The sequence below is a fragment of the Danio rerio genome, chromosome 5 (genome assembly GCF_052040795.2).
Source record: "Danio rerio strain M-AB ecotype USA chromosome 5, GRCz13ab, whole genome shotgun sequence".
Taxonomy (NCBI): domain Eukaryota; kingdom Metazoa; phylum Chordata; class Actinopteri; order Cypriniformes; family Danionidae; genus Danio; species Danio rerio.
The window spans coordinates 22,640,589-22,663,346 of record NC_141025.1 but is presented as its reverse complement, the minus strand read 5'-3'; the positions used below and the strand labels follow the sequence as shown (position 1 = coordinate 22,663,346).

General features: G+C 37.6%; 1 protein-coding gene across 5 annotated transcripts in view; it reads left to right on the top strand.

Annotated features, from left to right (window-relative positions):
- The window catches only part of tenm1 (teneurin transmembrane protein 1), a 542,406-nt gene that overhangs the window by 226,129 nt on the left and 293,519 nt on the right, over positions 1-22,758 (top strand). For 3 of the 5 annotated variants that reach the window (XM_087253397.1, XM_087253396.1, XM_087253394.1), the window contains exon 1: positions 14,584-14,855. The gene's annotated coding sequence lies outside the window, so the exon portion shown is untranslated. Of the gene's footprint in view, positions 1-12,563; positions 12,708-14,583; positions 14,856-22,758 lie in introns of those variants that run through there. The other 2 variants (XM_087253398.1, XM_087253395.1) reach the window with 1 other exon arrangement.

The following is a 22,758-nucleotide window of genomic DNA, read 5'->3' as shown; positions in this document are numbered from 1 at the left end:
GGTGTGTAGATGTAGTTTGTTCGCAGTCATATTGGAGTTATTCAAATAGACTCAAACAGACTCTTTTTAAAAATTCCCTGACGTTAAAATAGGATCCAAATTCCAGCTATTCTGAGACCCATTGCAACGTGATGTACAGTAGGAGTCCGATTTTCCTCGCCCTGCACCAAATTGATTTTGCCTGCCCACCAAATTACACTACTGGTCAAAAGTTTGGGGTCAGTAGGTTTTTAAAATGTTTTAAAGTAAGCTTATTCTGCTCACCAAGGCTGCATTTATTTAATCACAAATACAGTACACGTTGTACAAATGTGAAATCTTATTGCACTATAAAATAACTGTTCAAAGTACTTTATAATTTAATTAATAATTAATTCCAGTGATTTTAAAGATGCTTTTTTATCTTCATTACTCCAGTATTCAGAGTCACATAGTCCTTCAGAAATCACTCTGATGATAATTATTATTATCATTAATATCTTACTATTAATATTATTAATGGTAATACTAATAAAAGCAGTTATTTAAACAGAAAACAGAATAATTTTCCTTTAAAAAGCATAAAAAAACTGATCCCAAACTTTTGACCTGAAGTGTATATGCATAGTAATAACGCATATAAACATGTTCATAAAACAGGATTTGCAAAGAAACTGGGATTAAAAGATCTGTTCCAACTCTCTGTGATCAGCTGCACCTTACAAATGAGTTTTACAAGTTTAAAACATTTTAAAAACAGTGCATGTTTGTAATATAATATAACCGATGAAATCACTACAGTCGCATAGTGTGAGTACAACAATGTACAAGGATGCTTTAGACACATAACAGGGGTCCCGGTTTGTGGACATTCAATCTGGTTTATTTAGTACAGTAGCATACTGGATTGAACAGTGTATATAGCAATATATATTAACTTGTATCCTGTCATATTTTCTACAAGTAGACATGCCAAAACAGAGCAAAGTTAAACATGTGACATCGCAGGACAAAAATCTGTATAATGACATTGGTACCAAGAAACATGACCACATCACACCAGTTTTATGCTCTTTGCACTGGCTGCCTGTGCACTATCGAGTCTTTTTAAATCTCTAAATGGCCTGGCACCTTTTTATCTGACAGACATGTTGATTGAGCATCAGCTTGCAGTGTTTTTGGTCATCTAATCAGATATTGTTATGCATCCCTAAGTCAAAGCTGAAATGCAGAGGTGACCATATTATTACTGTATCTGGTCCTAGGTTGTAGAATGCTCTGGCCCTCTGTATTAGATCTGTTTTATCTCTGTCTGTCTTTAAATAAAGGTTGAAAACTTACCTCTTTGATTTGGCATTTTTATCAATGAAAATTGTCCATTTTAATTTAATATTTGATAATTTAATATTTTTCCTTGTTGTGAGGCATTGTGCAGCACATTGGTCAACCTCTGGTTGTGTTTAATAGGGTTCATGTGGAGCTAGTGTTTCTTTCCCAAACTGATAAACTCGCAGTGAACGGCTAATGTGACCTTTTTACATTTTATTCAGTTTCTTTTACAGCATTGATTTAATGTAATTAAAATACAATCAGTTAAATAGACTTTGGCATTCATTTAGTTGTTCAAGCGTAAAACGAGACGAAAAACCGCACGCGGCCGTCAGAATTGGCAGGCTAGCATAGAAGCTCCATTGAATATACTGGGGTAAAATAAATATTCATATTTTAAAGACATGATGGGGAAAAAATGTAATTTAATGCAGTGCTTCTTGTACAATCTGAGACCCACTTTATATCGGATATCAGTCGGACAGTGGAGGTCGCTGATTTTTAAAGAAAACAGACCTTAATTGCGCCAATTTTGCAATGGGATACAGTTCACCGGAAGCACTTATCCCAGCTTACTGGCACATTAAAAGTCCTTTAGCATACTTTGACATATAACCTATAGTGCTACAAAAATAAAATTGACATTGGTATGACGCAGGCATGACAAAAAGTTGGTAAAATATGAGGACATGTGTGAATGTGTGTTTGTACTACAAACGTTGTAGTTTCGTTTGTGTGTGACTTATCATTTCAGAAAGGCTTGAATAAACTTCACCACAAATCCATCAAATAACCTTACTTGGTATTTTTGACTAATAAACTAAATCTCTGCTACATATCACTGACCTGAGAGCCTTCCCTACTCTGATTGGTCAGGTTAAGAAATTGCTAGTGTCCTTTACTAACTTGCATACATATTGATATAGATTTGGCCAGCGAGGTTACCATTACAGAAATTTGATTAGAAAGACTAAAATTACTGAATGCTAATTTCAGACAGTTCAAAATGAAGCAAAAATAAAAAACAACAACTGTGGATGTTTTAATGACACTGAAATGTGACGACAAATATTCAATAAAATAATAGCAATAAATGTTATTTAAAATTAAACTAACTACAGACTTCTTAGCTTACTAGCTGCATGTGTACCAATATACAATTTGATTCCGATTTTTCAATCTGATCATCACTATGTCATTCCTACTCAGAAGAGAGTGAAGTGTGAACTTTAAAGGTTGCAAGGCAACCTTCTCCTGTGTGCCTAGTTGGTACACTCTATGAAGCTAGATGCCAGAGAAACATGTTACTGCCAATTTAATTTGACTCAGGATGTTACGTTTGAAGACATAACGACACAACATTTGTTAGTAACATCAAATGCTGCCTCTTTTGAATTATTTGTCATGAAATAGAAGTTTAGTGTATTTCATGGATGATTTCAGGACCTGAAATGCAGATGGTTACTGTCTGAAAGTTGTGATGTAGTTGACGTAGTGAGAAATCTTTTACAACAAAAATGGATTGTTAATTGTTATAAATCAAAGGCACATGTGTGTGGTTCAACTATTTATTGGTTCATAATTAGATGGAGGTTGATCTAAATGCAAACTTGCAGTCGATTGTAAAAAAAAAAAAAAAAGTCAGGTTTTTATTCAAACAAAATGATTGGACAAGATGAGATTGGAGGAGACATTTTTTAATGGAAAATGACAAGGTCAAAGAAAATGGAAGCATAATTCACAATAAGATCAATGACATGCTTTTAGAAAATGGACTGCTGGAATTGTCTTATTTTTATAATAATAGTATGACATTCAGCACATATCTGTGGAGCGCAGACATCAAGAATGACTTTTTGTATTATTATGACTGTTTACTGCAGCAGAGATACTAACACAGATGAGACTCAGGGCAAGACCAAAAATGGATGTCTTTCTCATTATATGGACACTTGCACACACTCGAGCCACACACAGATAAATACTCCCGAGAAACCCACTGACAGATCAGAGAGGAACAGGTGCATGCTGGGAGATCTATACAATCAGTTAAGAGACCGAGTACATGTTGTCAGGGAACAAGCCAACGTGCGCGCACACACACACACACACACACACACACACACACACACACACACACACACACACATACACAGCCTTCTAATCTTCAGGCTGAAGTCTAATCATCTGTTATTTTCCTGTCATAAATAATGGATCTAAGTGTTCAGAGTGCTGCAGATTCACTCTTTTAGATGCTAATGTTAACTTATTCCCCCTAGACCATTTAGTCAGCAAACACACACATGCATACACATCAGAAAAACACAATAAACCTCACTTGGAAAACCATCTTATAGTCTGGCACATATGCACTTTCACATAAGAGGGCATTTTAGGGGGCGCACATATGCTTTACAGCTAAATGCATTAAAGCCATGTTTAAGCTCCCTACCTTATCCATGAAATGCCCTCGTCTGCATAAAATTACCTTCCGAATTTCTCTAAACTGGCATCCAGTCACAAATGAGAGAGAGGCAAAAAACATCACAAGCTGCTAACAACCTGAAAATTGCAGGAAATACCTCTGATGGATTCTTTTTTTTTCTCTTGATGTTTACTTGGTGTCTGGTTTGGAGGCTTGAAACAATATTAATCTCCTGCTAACAATAAATAGCTGTTACTGTTAATAGTATATTTTATAATGACATACTTTTTAATAAAGCCATGGCAGGCAGACATTAGCAGACACGATCTGGCATATCTTTTGATGCGCTGTATAATTTGTACAACCAAAATTGAATATTCTGTCATGATCTACTCACCCTTTATTTGTTCCAAGTCTGTTTGAATTTCTTCTGTTAAACACAAAAGTAGATATTTTGAAGAAAGCTGGATGCTGGTAATCAATAGCTCCTTTTACTCATACAGACCTTTTTGAAAAAAATTGCCGGTAATGGGATTGTGTGTGAACAGCCCCCTTTTGAAAATACCAGTAAATTCATTCAAGAAAGAGAAGTCGTAACATTACCAGTAATTTTCCCAAATACTGATCTGTGTGAACACAGAAGGAAAATTGCCAAAAATGCGTTTAGAACGCTGTTTATGAATGTAAAAATCTTTGAATATTTGTCCAGACCAAGTGTTCCTTAATTGATCACACTTGCAATAGAATGTCAATGGTCAATTAAGGCACTAGTTATCACGCTGATATAGGTTCAGCTGTTAATTTTTTAAAGAGTGTGTTTTTAGCCACTATTCAATGCTATTAAACTGGGCGTGTCATCGTGATTGACAGTTGTAATTGACAGCTTCTCTAAGCAGACCCTCAGAGCTTCGGGAGTTATTTTTCAATTTCTGTGATATTTTGCCATGATAAAATGAGTTGTTCAGCCGTAAACTGTAATTTCTGACCTGCAGGATCTGATGGATCACTGTTTATTCGGTAAAGTGAGGGCTTATTAGGCTTTATTATTGCGGATACACGCCTAGCCATGACAGGGAAAATACAGGTGATAGTTATCTAGCAGTAATTCTTTTTATGGGTCTGAAATAATAATGAAGACAAAACTAATGTTAGCCTATCTTCACAATGATCTTCCGTAAGGTTTTTTGAACTTGATTTAAAGGACGTGTCTGACATTTTGAGTGTCAGCATGTTGTCGTGTTAATCTACTGAATTTGTCGTTATAAAATATTAATGTTCTAGAAGCCGAATCTTATATAACAAAATAACTGCAAATGTTATATTTTATTTATATACATCATTTACCATTAGCTTTTTATTTGAAAACACCTGATAAACTTAAAAATTATGGTAAATTCTTCTTTGCCAGATATTAAGCCATCGAATATACCAAATGAGGCAAAAAAAGTCTTCACCTCCGGCTCCATCAGAAAGTCCCTTCTGAAAGGCTCAAATTTCAGCAGTTTTTTATGCGACAGTTTGTGTCCATCATAAGGCATTTTGCATTCAAAGCGTTCAATGGGAAAAAGGTGCTGTCGCATTTTCTGGTTAATGATGTCAGAATTTATTGGTATTTTGGAATAGATGTGTGAATGTTCTTTTCTGGAAAAATTCCAGAACGTCCTTACCTGTGTAAACAGTGAATTTGTGAATTTACTGGTAAAGTCGTTCCAGAAATTTTCTGGATATTTAATGCTATCACTGTGTGAATGGGGCTAATGACTTGACAATGAAAGTCAGTGGTTACGGGTTTTCAGGTTTTTTTTAAATTTCTTCTTTGATAACAGAAGAAAGAAACTCATAAAGGATTGGAATTACTTAGGCTGAGTAAATATTAAGTAAAATTTCATTTTTAGGTGAACTATCAGTTCAATTAATCTTTATTTATATAGCGCTTTTACAATGTAGATTGTGTCAAAGCAGCTTGGTCCATATATCATCCGTTGATTTCATTTTTCTACTTATTCTGGAAAATGAAACACCAGAAAAACAGTCAATATTTTGCTTTACTGTTTATTCTGTAGGCACAAAAAAAGCTCATCTGTTATCCTGTTCTTAACTCAAAACGGAGAATTAGAGCACACACAAAAAAACTAAACAAAATAACGAGTTAAAAAACTGCATTTATTCGTTTGATCAAAAAACGAACACCAAAAATTTTTTTTATTTCAACGTGTGGGCATGCACTAGACAGAGAGGCCCCTTTTTCTGCCAATTGGTCAATAGCTATGAGGCTGTAGGATTTAACTCAAACTTCGCTTATCAACTCATACATAAAACAGGTACATACTGTATACACCTATGAATTACTCGCATCTGTACCTATACTATTGGATGTTCAAAACAATATATATGAAACTTGCGTATATACATAAACTTGATGCGTGTAGACACCCACATACACACGCACATACATAACTCGCTAAATGCAAACACACTTATACACACTAATGATAACAGATGAGCTTTTATTTTTTGTGCCTACAGAATAAAAAGTAAAAGTAAATGTTGACATTTTACAGAATAACTAGAATAATTGAAAGAACAAATGATACATGGACCCAGCTTAACACATGAGTTCTAGAAAATTAAAAACTGTGTCAGTCCAGTTTTCAGAGTTTAAGTTCACTTTAGTTCAGTTCAGTGTGGTTTAAGTTTCACTGCTGAATATCCAAACACTGAAGAGCAAATCCATTGATGCGCAACTCCACAAGTCCCAAACCAAACAAGCAGGGATCACAGTGACGAGGAACAAAACTTCACCAATTGACAAAAATGAATAAAAAAAAAATAAATTGAGAGAAATGTATGATTTACACATTTCATTAATTGTTTCTTTTTGAGCTGTCTGATTTATTTGTTTGTTTGAGAGACTGTTTCCCCTTGCTTAAAGTTTATTCATTTATTTTCTTTTCGGAAGGGAGGATGCCCTTCCAGCTGCAACCAATCACTGGGAAACATCCATACACTCATTTACACGCATACACTATGGACAACTAAGCTTACCCAATTCACCTATACCACGTCTATGGACTGTGGGAGAAACCAGAGCACCAGATAGAAACCCATGTGACCCTGCTAAAAGTACAGTATATATTGGTATCCACTGGTTACAGCCTGATATCTATATTGTACATCTTTATTTATTTTTGCCATCATCTAGCCAGGGATGGTGATAATTACTGCAAATATTAAACCTTTAAAAAGAAAGGAATAATTATTAATCTGTAACCCTCACTAACAATTTATTTTAGCTTTTAGTGTTTACAGAGCTCCAGCTTCTTCATGGACACTAAATTGAAGGACTTTTAAAAGGCCTTAGCATGACTGCAAACTAAATGAGGAGGCTGAGGACAAATTTGAGTGAGTGATGGAGTTTGCAAATGTTAAAATCTGGAGGAAAAGAACTTCTTAATAGCATTGGGTTTTCTTTGTATTGATTTTCACTTCGTTCACTATATTACAGATATTTATATAACAATCACATAAAAATTAAAATACATATGGACTTTTTAAAGCTTGAAAAGAAAAGACACAAACTAGATCAAATACATTTTGCTGGACCAGTCGTTTACAATATGTGACCACTAAATAGCATTGTGAAATCCACAGAGAACTTCTGTGGTTTGTATTGAAGAGTTTATCACTGAAGAGTTCAATCCACAAATGAATCTGGTTTCAACCCAAAGGAAATTGCTGGCATTCTCCATAACACTAACATGGAAAGCATTTTAAATATAATATAATATAATATAATATAATATAATATAATATAATATAATATAATATAATATAATATAATATAATATAATATAATATAATATAATAAGTGACGCAGTGGCGCAGTAGGTAGTGCTGTCGCCTCACAGCAAGAAGGTCTCTGGTTTGAGCCTCGGGTGGATCTGTTGGCGTTTCTGTGTGGAGTTTGCATGTTCTCCCTGCGATCGCGTGGGTTTCCTCTGGGTGTTCCAGATTCCCTCACAGTCCAAAGACATGCGGTACAGGTGAATTGGGTAGACTAAATTGTCTGTTGTGTATGTGTGTAAATGAGTGTGTGTGGATGTTTCCCAGAGATGGGTTGCAGCTGGAAGGGCATCCACTGCATAAAAACATGCTAGATAAGTTGGCGTTGCATTCCGCTGTGGCGACCCCGGATTAATAAAGGGACTAAGCCGAAAAGAAAATGAATGAATGTATAATATAGTATAATATAATATACTGTAATATAATATAATATAATATAATATAATATAATATAATATAATATAATATAATAAAATATAATATAATATAATATAATATAATATAATATAATATAATATAATAAACAAATACAGTACACGTCACTGAACATGGAACATAGTACTACTTGTAAATATGATGTCTTGGAAAAACACTATACTGTATAGCTGCAGGTTCACTATGTTTATATTCTGCCAACCATTTACACAACTCTTTAACTTAACCACTAAATTGTAAATATTTTTATATAAATATATTTATTTCTCATTTGTACAGTTATAAAAAGTCAACAAAGCTCAACATATATTGCTCATAAACCATCGATGTATATACTTCAGAGGTTTCATTGTTTATTTTTCATTCATTTAAATGTCATTCTGTGTTCTTGTGTTAATGTGTATGTATGAACTGTATGTATCCTGTGCTTCTGAAAATAGCACGAAAAAAATTGTGTGTGTTTGCAAACACTTGGTGAATAAAGCTCATTCTTATTCTGATAAAGTAAACTTTTCTCATCTTGACTGTGACGTAATGATGTGCATCTTTTTTGAAGCTGCTTTGAACTATAATTATTATGAAAAGCGCTATACAAGTTAAAGAAAATAAAAAAAAATGTTGTGGTGCAAATGAATGAATGAATGAATAAATAAATATATATATATATATATATATATATATATATATATATATATATATATATATATATATATATATATATATATATATATATATTGTGCTGAACATAAATACATAAATATATGAATTTTATATAAGCATTTATTACATTAATAATAATAGTAATGGAATTTAATTACTGTTTTTTTTTTTTTTTTAATTCTTATCCCAACTTATGTTCATGCTACTCTCAACTCAAGCTACTGTCAAATTTCTAAGAGATAGAACTTCTAATATATGTGCAGCCCTTACAAATCAGGTGTTGGTGCCACAATCTGTAGGACTTACAGGAACCTTTGCCAGTGCTTTCAAACATTAGAGCCCTGAATTAAGCATGACAAACCAAATTTTTATTTAGTACACTATGTCATTAGTTACTACTAAGCTGAGAGATGCTAACTCATTTAGGGTGGTTAAAAATCAAGATATGTAGTTATTCTTTTTCTTTGTGGAGATAACATGGACAATGTGGCATTCTTTAGTGGCTTTTCTGTCACCATAGTAAAAACAAAGTAACACTTTTAACATGAAAATGTATGTAATTGCCACTATAAAGCTGCAGAGGTCAGCTCTCAAGATCATTTGCCAGTCGAGTGTAAAACTTCTGCTATTATCAAATGACTCTACTCACAATGTGTCTATACTTCTTTTGTTTATATGAGAAGATGTTGAGAATGAGGATTGGGACGTTGAGCTGATTCTGACTAGAAAATGCTCTGATTCGCTATTGCTTTTTACCAACATGCCTGTGATTGGCTGCAGTGCTTCATTGCTGCAGAAACGGATTGTAAATGTGTAAAGGCGCACACACAAATATGCATATATAGAGGCATCTGAAAGCAGTTGCCTTAAATCCATCAGGCTGCATTTGCAAAATTTCCCTTTAAGTTTAATTCAAACACTTTCAAGGACCTGTGTTTTTCATCACATACTTTAAATACCGTGAATATAAGTATTTGCAATTCAGTTTGCTTTTAACAGTCTGTTTAATGTTTTTTAAATCATAATTTAATAAAGTACACTTTTAAATTACTTGACTTAATTCACATGCTGGTGCAGAGATAAACAGTTTCTTTTCCTTTTCATACATCCATCTGAATCAGCGTGTGATGTTTTAATATATTACGCAGGTACCCAAAGCACTCGTGTGGTTATTTATTTAAAATTTCATTGATTTTGTAAGAAATAATTCACTTGGTAGGTACATTTACACAGATGAATATTATCATAACATGTGTGTGTCTGTGCCTGTTTGAGACCCTGGACAAAGAAAAAAAACAATAATTTGCATAGTTTTTTTTATTTTTTAAATTGCATCATCTGAAAGCTGGATAAAATAAACTATTTTCCATTGATTAAGTTTTAATTAAGTCCTTAGGAATGCAAACTACTAATAAAAATGTGTTTTGATAGATTTAAAGTTGGCATTTTACAAAACATCTTAATAGAACAGGATCTTTACTTAACATTCTAAAAATATTTTGGCAAAAGCAAAAAATTGGCATACACTTTATTTTTTGACCCAAACAATGTATTTTTGGGTATTACAACAAATACACCAAAACATAATGTGGTTTTATGGTCCAGTACACCTGTCCAACTGCTCAGCCAATCACATGGCAGCAACTCAATGCATTCAAGCATGTAGACATGGTCAAGACGATCTGCTGCAGTTCAAACCTAGCATTAGAATGAGGAAGAAAGGTGATTTAAGTGACTTTAAACGTGGCTTGGCTGTTGGTGCCAGACGGGCTGGTCTGAGTATTTCAGAAACTGCTGATCTACTGGCATTTTCATGCACAACCATATCAAGGGTTTACAGAGAATAGTCATAAAAAGAGAAAATATCCAGTGAGCGGCAGTACAATAGGTGCAAATACCTTGATGATGCCAGAGTTTAGAGGAGAATGGCATGAGACTGGTTAGAGCTGATAGAAAAGCAACAGTAACTTAAATAACCACTTGTTACAATCAAGGTATGCAGAACAGCATCTCTGAAAAACGTGTCCAACCTTAAAGAGGATGGGCTACAGCAACAAAAGACCACACCCGGTGCCACTCCTGTCAGCTAAGAGCAGGAAACTGAGGCTACAATTCGCACAGCCTCCCCAGAATTGGACAATAGAAGATTGAAAAAATGCTGCCTGGTTTGATGAGTCTCGATTCTGCTGCGTCATTCGGATGGTAGGGTCACAATTTAGTGTATATATCATGAAAGCATTGATCCATCCTTCCTTGTATCAACCGTTTAGGCTGCTGAGGGTAGTGTAATGGTCCAATCCTATCTCTGGGTGTGGGGGATATTTTCTTGGCACACTTTGGGCCTATTAAGCATCAACCTATTAAGTGTCAACGCCACAGCCTACCTGAATATTGTTTTTGACCATGTCCATCCCTTTATGACCACAGTGTACCTATCTTCCGATGGCTACTTCCAGCAGGATAATGCACCTGTCATAAAGCATGAATCATCTCAGACTGGTTTCTTGAACATGACAATGAGTTCACTGTACTCAAATGACATCCACAGTCACCAGATCTCAATCCAATTGAGCACCTTCGGGATGTCGTGAAATAAGATATTCGCATCATGGATGTGCAGCCGATAAATCTGCGTGATGCTATCGTGTCAGTATGGACCAAAATACTTCGTTGAATCTATGCCAAAAAAGGTTTAAGGCAGTTCTGAAGACAAAAGTGGGTCCAACCCAGTACTAGTAGGGTGTACCTAATTAAGTGGCCGGTGTATACAGTATTATTCACCTATATGGGTCTTTATTGCTATATGTGCAAGACATTGTACTGATTGGTTGCTAACATTCCCAGTTCCCTGGTGCCCTAGTAATGGTTATAGAGCAGTATCTTAGGTGTCCATAATGAGGTCTTTGTTATTCCGTTGGAAAGCAAATCATTTTTAATACTGCTAAATATAGATCCTATTGAACATGAATGAGTATGGGTCACTTGGTTGCTGCAAGGCATTGGTTGAATGAACACAGGACTTGAGGGAGACAACTGTTGGCTTCAAAGTGTTTGTGTAGCGGTGCATTTACAACCTTGAGAAAGATGCAACACTTTAGAAAATGCATTTATGTTTATGATTTACTCTGACCTTGGCTGATCACATTGGCTCCCGTTGAGTCATTGATATATGTATTGATGTCCAAACAGAACAGATTTGTTTCCATTAAGTCTAGAGCGTATTGATCCTGAGTTCAAACACTCACACAAACACACTAATATCATCAAAATGTTCATTATAATTATTAATGTGTATGCAGGTGTACACACATACAGCTCTGAGGCACTTGGAATTTATTAGCAGGTGACTGGATTTTTAATTGCCATTTATAGTTAGAAGTCTTGAGCTTTTGTGTATTATTTTATAAACTGATAATGTGACATCATTAATTAAAATAAACATTTCAAATAAGAATATTATCATAAATGGTAACACGCCAGAGACAGCTTTTGTATTTTTATGTTTAGATTCATTTTTGTACTTTGACCCTCTCATTGTTGACTCACCCATAACTTTTTTTTTCTGATTAACACAAAAGAAGATCATTTAAAGGAAGCCTGTTGTCATTGACTTTGTGTCTTTTCTCCCTATTATGGACGTCAATGGCTAACAGTTTCTTGAATTATTTAGAATGTCTTCTTTTCGATTCACCAGAAAGACCAAACTCATAAAGGTTTAGTTCTGCACTTGAGGTTGAGTAAATAGTGAGTCAATTGTCATTTATGGGTGAACTTTGTATGAACTTTGTATGAACTTTGTAGTACCTAAAGGGAGCTTGATACAGATGAGAATAATTAGCCCCCCCTTTGATTTTTTTTCTTTTTTAAATATTTCCCAAATCATGTTTTACAGAGCAGGAGGGCTGGAGGGCTTTCCCACCGCAGTCAGTTTGTCCTGTTAGCTCATCGTGTGCGTCGGCGGACTTCAGATGCAGAGAGGAGGAGTTGACAAAGGCATCCGGGTTCGAGTCCGGGGAAGAGCGGTTCCAGAAATCAGGTAAGACAAAAACAGAACCCAAAAAATAAAGTGAACGAGTTCATAACAGGGTGAGAATGTGGTGAAATCCGAAAACGTGGTTAAAAAAAAAAAAAAAAAAAAAAAGACGAGGGTTTTTTTTTCTAGACGGCTTTTCTAAATTGTTGCTCGGGTTGAGCGGGCTCTCTTGGATTCGCGAAAACAAAAACTGCACAAATACGAAACTCCCGGGACGTATTTCGTGGTCTCCAGAAACGTCTGCTGGACTACGTTTTCAGAATGAGCCTGGGTTGCAATTTTTTGCCAATAATATACAGAACAAACCATCGATATACAATAACTTGCCTAATACCCTAACCTGCCTACTTATCCTAAATAACCTAGTTAAGCCACTCTATTTGGTAAAGAAAGCAAGTCTCTCATATAATATATCTACTAAAAGACAGAAAATATGACTTTACAAACTGTATTGTAAATAAATCAAATTCATATTTTCTTATTAATCAATAATATTACTGTAATTAATTCAAAAACCTAATAAATATACATTTACACACATTTATACAAGTAAATAAACAGAATCAATGATGGGCTAAAAATCTGTGGTAAACTGTGGAATTCTGCATGTGCAGATTTCGTGTGGCATATACTGTAGCCTATTTTTTGAGGTTCAGGCAACATTTGCAAGTGGTGATTGATTGGCTACTATATGTTAATACTTTACATTTAAGTACAGGAATTTTTTGTTCATTTTTTTTTTTTTTTTTACTTTTTAAGAACAGTAACCTACCATTTTTAACTTCTAAAAGCACAAATTTAATTTAAATGTTGATGTTTTTAGTTTTTTTTGTTAGTCTTTTTTTTCATATAAGCACAGTACAGTGTTAATTTTCAGACTATTTATAATGTTTAAAGTGGCTGACAATAATATTCCTAATAATAGGAATTAATCTGACACGTTTTTAACTGCAGATCTGTAGCTGCTTTACTGGGCCTACTACCTACTGTACTGTACTACAATACAGAGGTGGTATTTAGTTTGAGAACCACTGTTTTATGTTATTATTATTATTTAAAATTAAGCTTTGACGTTTATAAACTAAAACAAGAATGAGCATTTCACTTAAAACATATACACACCTTGATGGCAAATCCACAAAACAAATACGTTTAAAGTGGTCTTTTAATTGTTGCGGTTTTCACCCACGTACACATTTGTTTCATTGTGGGGCCCTTTCAATTGATTTGCATGGTTTATAAAACCATGGTCTATACAATTATATTTTCTAGCTTCTTGACTTCAAATTTTTCAGAAATTTTACATTTTCATTAATACATTATTTAGTACAATTATGAATGGTTTTCGTAGGGTCCATTGGTTGGTAACCTACTCTCACAATGTGATTTCTGAATTTACTGTGTGTGGGGATATTTGTTCTCTGACCCCGAAGCTGTGGGAATTGCAAGGGCCCCTAAAGGGATGATGCGCATGAAGAAAAAATCTTCCTCTCAATAACTGCAATATGTTTTTAAAAATAACTAGAGGTGCTTTTCCAATAACATGTGTATTATTGTAGATGTTTATCTAACTAGGCCGCAAAACATATTCCGAAACGATTATTGACAGTGTTTATCCAGGGCAGCCGCGATGTTATTAGGAAATCAGTCACACTCTGGATGTTTCCGAGTCCTCGGCGCGCTCTGCTCTGCTCTGCTCAGAGATTGTGCTCGCAGCGTCGGCCGCTCGCTCGCGCCGATATAGACACGCGCCAACCCGCTCCCCTTCCCCGCTGCCACACCCCCTTTCTCACGAGCGCTCAATGGTACGTCCCGGTGATGCCGACCGTGTCAGACAGTGAAAAATCCGTGAAGACTTGAATTTGAATCCTAAGCGTTCAGAATACGACGCTCCCTCCGCGTGCGAGTGTGCTTGTGTATATGAGCTGCCGCATCCCGTTTCACTCAGCATCCGCTCTCGCGCGTTTCCCGGTAACCGAGCACCGCGCTCCCACCGCCTTATCGGAGCCGCCGTGTCTCCGAACGAGGCTCTCTGCGTTCGGAAGGATAAACGCCAGGACTTGGTGCCGGACCCTTTTCCCCACCTATTTACCAGAGACTAAATGATCTATCAGGGGATTTTACACTGAATCATGCTCAGCGTTGACCAAGGTAAGCAGCAGAACCCGGTAAACATCACCGGTTCTTCATAACTGCGTGTGTTTGTGGATGTTTACGCTGAATATGGACGTGATTTCAGTTTTCAAATGAATGACTGCGGTCCGTTGTGTAAAAAATGCTTCTCTTTTCCTTAAAGAAACCGATGAGCAATTGAGAAACCCTAAGACGGTTAAAAAGAGGCTCGGTCATTTTTTCCTGCGCAGCACATCTGTGTAACTGATCCGAGGCTCTCCCAGCCCAGACATCCACAAACAGGCATCCGTTAAAAAGGGCTTCCGTTCCCCATCCATCCACCGAGAGACTTTCTCGTTTTCAGAGGCGAGCTTTCCCGCCGTCGCCGCGCGCAGATCATTCTTGACAGTATCGACTGGGCACGAGACACCAATTACCCGCTGCTTGTGAACTTGACTGACTGAATGCGACCTTTACGGTCTTTTACTCCTTAATTGTGATATATATTTCCACGAGTTATGTGAGAATACAGCAGACGGCTCTAGTGTGATGAGAATTCACGGAGAAACAGCTACGACCACGGTCTCGCGCACGCCCGGGTCACCTGCACGTCTCGGCGATTTTACTGGTAAATGTTTAAATTTCACGGGGTTTTGTTTCCCGTTCTTGCAGCGCATACAAACCAGTTTTATTCATGTGTTGTTCTCCGCTTTCCCGAAGGTGTGTGCGTGTGAGTGGTCTGCGACACAGCTGTGCATTATTCACTCAGTAGTGAGAAACCGCTGGTAACGCGAATAGAGTTGATCGGGAGTTTAAGTGGCCATGCTTTTGAATGAACTTTTATGATCATACGAGAGTAGAACAAGGGATACAATATTTGCTTCATACTGTAAATAAGTAATTTAGGTCTGTAGACCCTGTGTTAGTGTTATAAGCTAAATGCAAAGTCGCTCCTCTTGTCTGTGTGTATATAACCAGAAGAATTATACATTAATCGTTCGATTATTTTAACAATATTGTAATAATATATATATATATATATATATATATATATATATATATATATATATATATATATATATATATATATATATATATATATATATATATATATATATATATATATATACACTTTCAGAATTTTGGCCCACACACAGAAATCCTTTATTCAAAATGAAAAAACCCAAGTATAAATAATTTCTTTGTTTATGTGAACCATTTAAGTCTCACCTTAAAAGAGGGACTAAATGTGTTCATTACATTCACAGGAAAATATATTTGGAGGCATTCAGTCCATAGAAGTGACATTATAATAGTTTAGATTAATTTGACTGGTTTATATTGGGATTGTATTTCCACATTGAATCAAAATAAAGCACACCTTTTGCAAGTTATAGTATTTTTATTTTAATATACTGTATTTTTTTCTCTATATTTTTTGCTGCAGGTAGCTGAAAGTAAAAAACAAATTTGTCACTGTTGCTTTTACCTGTACCCAGGCAAAGTGTGATTGTTGATTTAAGATGTCAGTCAGATGAAAATTGAGTGTTATTGTCCAGATTAAACATAACTCTGTAGTTTACCATATTATTGTCGGGGGTCTCAGTCTTTGGACATTGGCCCCCATTTTATAGAGAGTTTTTGGCACAGAATTGCCAGTATTTATAGTAAGAAATTGCGGTCTACTTTTAACAGTGACTAAAACTACTAAATTTGTACATCTTTTAAAAGTATGTTAATGATGTGTTATGGTGACATACAGCTAAAGAATTATTAGCCCCCCTGTTTATTTTTACCCCCAATTTCTGTTTAACGGAGAGAATATTTTTTTAACACATTTCTAAACATAATAGTTTTAATAACTCATTTATAATAACTGATTTATTTTATATTTGCCATGATGACAGTAAATAATATTTTACTGTATATTTTTTAAGAGACTTTTATATAGCTTAAAGTGACATTAAAAGGCTTAACTAGGGTAATAAGGTTAGCTAGGCAGGTTAGGGTAATTAGGCAAGTTGTATACCGATAGTTTGTTCTGTAGACTATCGTAAAAATAATTTTGACCTTAAAAAGGGTTTAAAAATTAAAAACAAAAATCAAAAATCAAACAAATAAGACTTTCTACAGAAGAAAAAATATTATCAGACAAACTGTGAAAATTTCTTTGCTCTGTTAACGTCATTTGGCAAATATTTAAAAATGAAAAAGAATTTAAAGGGGGGCTTTGCATTGTATTTTTATTTGAATTCATTCATTCAGTTACTTTCCTTTCGGCTTAGTCCCTTTAATAATCTGGGGTCGCCACAGCGGAATGAACCGCCAACTTATCCAGCATGTTTTACGCAGCGGATACCCTTCCAGCTGCAACCTATCTCTGGGAAATTTTATTAGAATTTTTATTTATCTATTATTATTTTATTATTATTTTAATTTTTCTAAGGAATTGCAACACAAAGCCAAGTTTCCATTACTGAAATCAAAATCACAGTCCTGATACCACTAATGTACCATCAAGCAAGCCACCCTAGGTTGCTCCAGGCACATTATCTCAGCAAGTGGTTAACAATAAGTTTTGAAAAGTAAGAGTTGAATGGCAGCTATGAACATTCTGTAATCATGTGCTAGAAAAAGGTGTGAGTGCGAGTTGATATGTATGTCTGCCGCAGGTGAATTACCCTGACGTTGTTGTGACTTCTCTAGAATCTCATTATTATGCTGAAATATCTCTGAAATGCAAAAGTTGACACTGCCTACTTTATTAGAAAATGCCATGAAATTGAATTTAAAATGCCTTACTGTTTGGCGCTTTTTTCCTCTGACCTTTTAACTAATATGTATGGCTGACTGTCCATATTTCAGGAATCTCTATTGCCAGGGATAACAGGTATAAAAGGCTGCGAATTTGGCCTCTGTCTCTGACTCAAAGGCCTTGCATTCTGTACTGGCAACTCATTTCATCATTTAGATTTGTAACATCACTCAAATGTGATTTTGACACATTACATGACTTATTCAGAAAACCATATTTGATATTAAAACGCTTGCGTGGCTTATATTTTCCATGTATGTCTAAAAATATATATCCCACAATACACCTTTCTTTTCCCCTTTCCTCCATCCCTGACTTTGTCTCTCTCTCTCTTTTTTTATGATGTGAAGGTTTAGCAGGGACGGTAGCTATACCCACGCTGGCATTAACCCCCTGCTTTGCCTCACCCTCTCCTAACAATAGAGGTAAAGACCCGGAGGGGTTCCTGCCTGCTCTCCCGCTCTCAGCAAATGCTACAGTACTGCATTCAGCTTTCATTAACGCCACTCTCACTGGGAGAGAGCGAACGCTGAGAGTTCTTAGCTTTCTGACAGTCTCCGCCGGCCTGGGAGGCTAATACATCATAGGCTTGCAGCTAGCGCAGCCCAGGGTCACTATTGTTTGACGTTTAACATTTATTTACTGACATTGTTAGAAAAAGAAAACAAACTTATTGCTTGTAATCAATTGATTTTCAGTTGAAAATAACCATTATCTCAACAACGTGGTAAATATAGGAAATGCTTTTAGTGACCAAAATATACTCACCAACGTGCAGATACACAAGGGTGCCCATTCTTTAATAATAATAATAATAATAATAATAATGATAATAATAATAATAATAATAATAATAATAATTCTTTACATTTATAGAGCCCTTTTTTGGGCACTCAAAGCGCTTTACAGAATGGTGGGAATCTCCTCATCCACCACCAGTGTGCAGCATCCACCTGGATGGCGCGACGGCAGCCATTTTGCGCCAGATCGCACACCGCACACCAGCTGATTTATGGGGAGGAGACAGAGTGATGAAGCCAGTTATGATATGGGGATGGTTAGGAGGCCATGATTGACAGAGGCCAGTGGGCAGATTTGGCCAGGATGCCTGGGTTAAACCCCTACTCTTTTTCGAAGAACATCCTGGGATTTTTAACGACCACAGAGAGTCAGGACCTTTGTGTTTAACGTCTCATCCGAAAGACGGCACTCACTGAGCAGTATAGAGTCCCCATCACTATACTGGGGCATTAGGAGCCATATTGGGTGTCCCCTACTGGCCTCATTAACACCACTTCCGGCAGCAACCTAGCTTTCCCATGTGGTCTCCCATCCAGGTACTGACCAGGCGCAGTCCTGCTTAGCTTCAGTGGGCGACCATGGGAGAGTTGCAGAGAGCTAGCTGCCGACACATCTTTGCCTTCATTTGTCAACCATCGTTGTTCAACACTTCAGATTATTAAGTGGAAAGAAAACTCTATAATACCTGTAATTCAAGTAAGTAGAAAATGTGCAATTTTTTATTCAAACAGCCTGTTAAACAATCAATTTCAAAAACTCTTGTAGAGTTTGTGTGTGTTTGACAAATTCAAGTAGCTTCGTTGCCAGAAATATTATTTAATAAAAGTTTTGCCAGCCCCATAGTCAGCCTATTAAAAGGGGTTGTTCTTTTAATCTCAAAGCGTTTTGCTGTTTTTTGCCAAATTTTTTATTAAATTATGAGGTTCAAATACTGCATTTTAGTGACATAAGCACTGATTTTTGCTGGATTTGCTAGTCGGTTATTGTTATTACATTTTTTTGATTTAACAAAAATATTTCCTACATTTTTGTCAAAGTGATTACTGTACTATTTTATGTTTTAAAAAATGAGCATTTAAATTGTAAGTGTTTTAGAGTTTTAAGAAATAATGTTATGAGATTAGAATTTTAGAAATATGAACAATTACTTATTTTTTAAATGATAATTTATTATCATCCATCATAAAACAAACAAACAATAAAAATAAAAAATAATTAGAAATCGGTTAAAACTTGTTTTAAATTAAAAACTGTAGTCTATAGGCGAATAAACCAGCCAGCTCATTTCCTCAGTCAAAATTTGTCCATTTCAAAAATAATAATAATTAAAATTGTCTTAAAGCAATGGTCTCAAACTCAATTCCTGGAGGGCTGCAGCTCTGCACAGTTTAGCTCCAACCACTTCCAACTCACACCTGCTTAATAGTCTCTAGTAGTCTTGAACACCTTGATTAATTGGATCAGCTGTGTTTGATTAGGGTTGAAGCAAAACTGTGCAGAGCTGCGGCCCTCCAGGAACCAACTTTGAGACCTATGTTTTAAAGCCTTCTTCGATTTGGTTAGTTTCACAATTTATAATGGCATACTGTCAAAAGATAGACAAATGAGCTCTTATAGAGTCCAAAGTCTAGACCTTTTCAGCCAGTGGTGGAACCAACAGAACCACATGGCTATAGGCCTGGTATGTATTATATTTTAAATTTGTAAAGCCTGGCAGTTTCTTTATTTCTGAAATGCAATAAAATAATGTATTCTTAATAGCTGCTAAATGTATTTACAATTGAATGTCCAGTCCCAAACCCTCTACCCTCCCAACAAAAGAGTTTATAGAAAGTATTTTACAGCCTGGACAATGTCTCTGTTGGTTTGGATAAAATGTCTTATTTTTGTGAAAATGTGTATGTTTTTATTTATTGTTTTATTTAGTTTAACTATTTTCTACTTCTGAGAAAATAAGTTTACATTAATGTAAAAATTATTTATCTTTAAACAATTTCTAGTTTTGTAAATACACATTTCAGGGTGTCTGTGGGTCTGAAAATGTATTAAAAGTTGATTAATTAATGTGAAATTCAAGGCCCTTAAAAAGTCTTAAAGATATTTCATTTTGTATCATTTTTGATTATGCAACCTTTACTTGTATGCTAAAGGTTGGCTGAATTTAATCTGTGATTATTGGGATGCTGTATAGTTTAATAAGTTGATCACGCAGCTTTGTTTACTGCAAAAACCAAGGAAACACTCTTATTCCTGCGGTTCCCCTTCGGGGGGAACTTCAGCACTATAAGTGGATTTGATTTGTAAAATCCACGCATTGGGAGGTTCGGTTCAGAAGCTACTCGTCTGAAAGAGTATTGAACGGGCCAATTAAGAATGAATTGGCAGCGCAAGCCTGCGCAGGTGAGCGGCATAAGCAATCAACTGAGTATATAAGCTCACCTGGCGCCAGCAGACGCTATCCTTTTCGCTTCAGAGACTTTCTGATCGAGTCGATGAGGGTTCCTCCTGCTGTGACCAGCGATTCTGAGCGAACGAGAGCATTCTCCCGGTCCAGAGTGTGTACACGCAGTGGCAGACGGTCGAGCTGGGTTTCTCCCTTGCCTGGCGTTCTTTGGGTCCGGTCCTCCAGAGCGGTGCGTATAAAGTTGCAAACTTCACAGAAAGAGCAACACAGTCGTGCAGCACGTCCTTATCAGGACGGCGCTCCGACTGTGCGTTTCTGGATGCGGTGGTTTCCTGTCCTCGGATGATGGGCGCGGGCACTGCGTTGCATGTCTGGGGGTCCAGCATGTTAATGCGCTGCTCGCGGGCAGTTCATGTCGTCATTGCGATGCCATGACTGTTGCGCAAGATCGCGGTTAGCCTTTGCAAAAGGGTGAACCACCCCAGTTGTCCCCTGCTCTGCAGCGGGCACTCGGGCAGATCTGAGGGTTTCAGCGAGAGATAATCCGTCGCCCACGGGCCCGCGGACCTCCCGCTCCTCTAAGCGCTCCATCCAAGCTTCGGGCGGGGGAAGCGATCCGTCTAACAGATGGTAGCCCTTACGCCCGATGACACCGGAGACCAGATGTCCACCGCGGCATCGGAGGGTGGGCTTTCATTGTCCGATGATGATCCAGACCCGCTCGCCCCCTTCGGGCTGGTGAGCGCTGTCACTACGGATCCTGAAACGGACATGTTAGCCGTGCTTTCCCGGGCTGCTTCGGCCGTGGGTTGGAGATGGTTTATCCCCCAGCTCCGCGGCCGGACCGACTAGAGGGGCGTTCCCTTCTTCCCGGAGGTGCACAGTAGGCTCACGCGGTCTTGTAAAGCACTTTTTTTCTGCTCGTGCTGCGTGTTCCTCCACCCTAACCACTCTTGACGGTGAAACAGCCAGGGGGTATGTGGCGATTCCTCAGGTTGAGTGCGCGATGGCGGTAAATCCGCGCGGCGCCTCTTCTTGGCGGGATCCGCCTCGTCTCCCATCCAAAGCCTGTAAGTTATCTACCTCCCTCGGAGCTAGAGCTTACATAGCTGCGGGCCAGGCTGCTTCAGCCTTGCATGCGATAGCCACCTACTAGCGCTACCAAGCGCAGGCGCTGGCCGAGCTGCACGAGGGTGGGTCCAACCCAGGCTTACGAGCTTCGCACCGCCGCCGACTTAGCTCTTCGGACTACTGAGTCCGCTGCGTGTGCGTTGGGAAGGACGATGTCCACATTAGTGGTCCAGGAGCGCCACCCCTGGCTGATATGCGCAAAGTCGACAAAGTCCGCTTTCTTGACTTCCCCATATCCCCAGCCAGGTTCGGCGACACTGTCTGTGAATTCACCCAGGAATTCAAGGCGGTGAGAGAGCAGTTGGTGGGTGATGTCTTATCGGCGGTCCGTAGCCCGCTCCGCCCGCCGTGCCATTCATACCTGCTCCTCGCCGAAGGCGCCCGCCTACGAGAGCTGCTCCGCCCCCGCACACGCCTCAGGCGAAGCGAGCGCGTCGGGCACCTCGGAAGCAGGCAGCCCCCCTGCCCAGAACGCCGCTAAGTCCGGCAACGGACCGCGAAGCGCCCCTGGGACAGGCCATCTGGAGAAGAGGGAACTTGCTCTTTCCCCGCTGGAGGGCGGGGCCCCATTTCCAACGGCACTTTTTACTGCCATGAAAACATTATGAAAGGGCACTTTTCACTTCCCCAGATGTGACAGCCCGAAATCTGCCAGTCTGGGACGCTATGCTTTCTAGCTTGCAGATTCGGTGCGTTTCGCCAGTGGCTCACGAGCGCTGGGAGGACGGTCTCCTTTCTCCCACCCCTCGAGCCTCCCCTCCGGAGCTCGGGTTTGGAGTGAGAGCAAATAT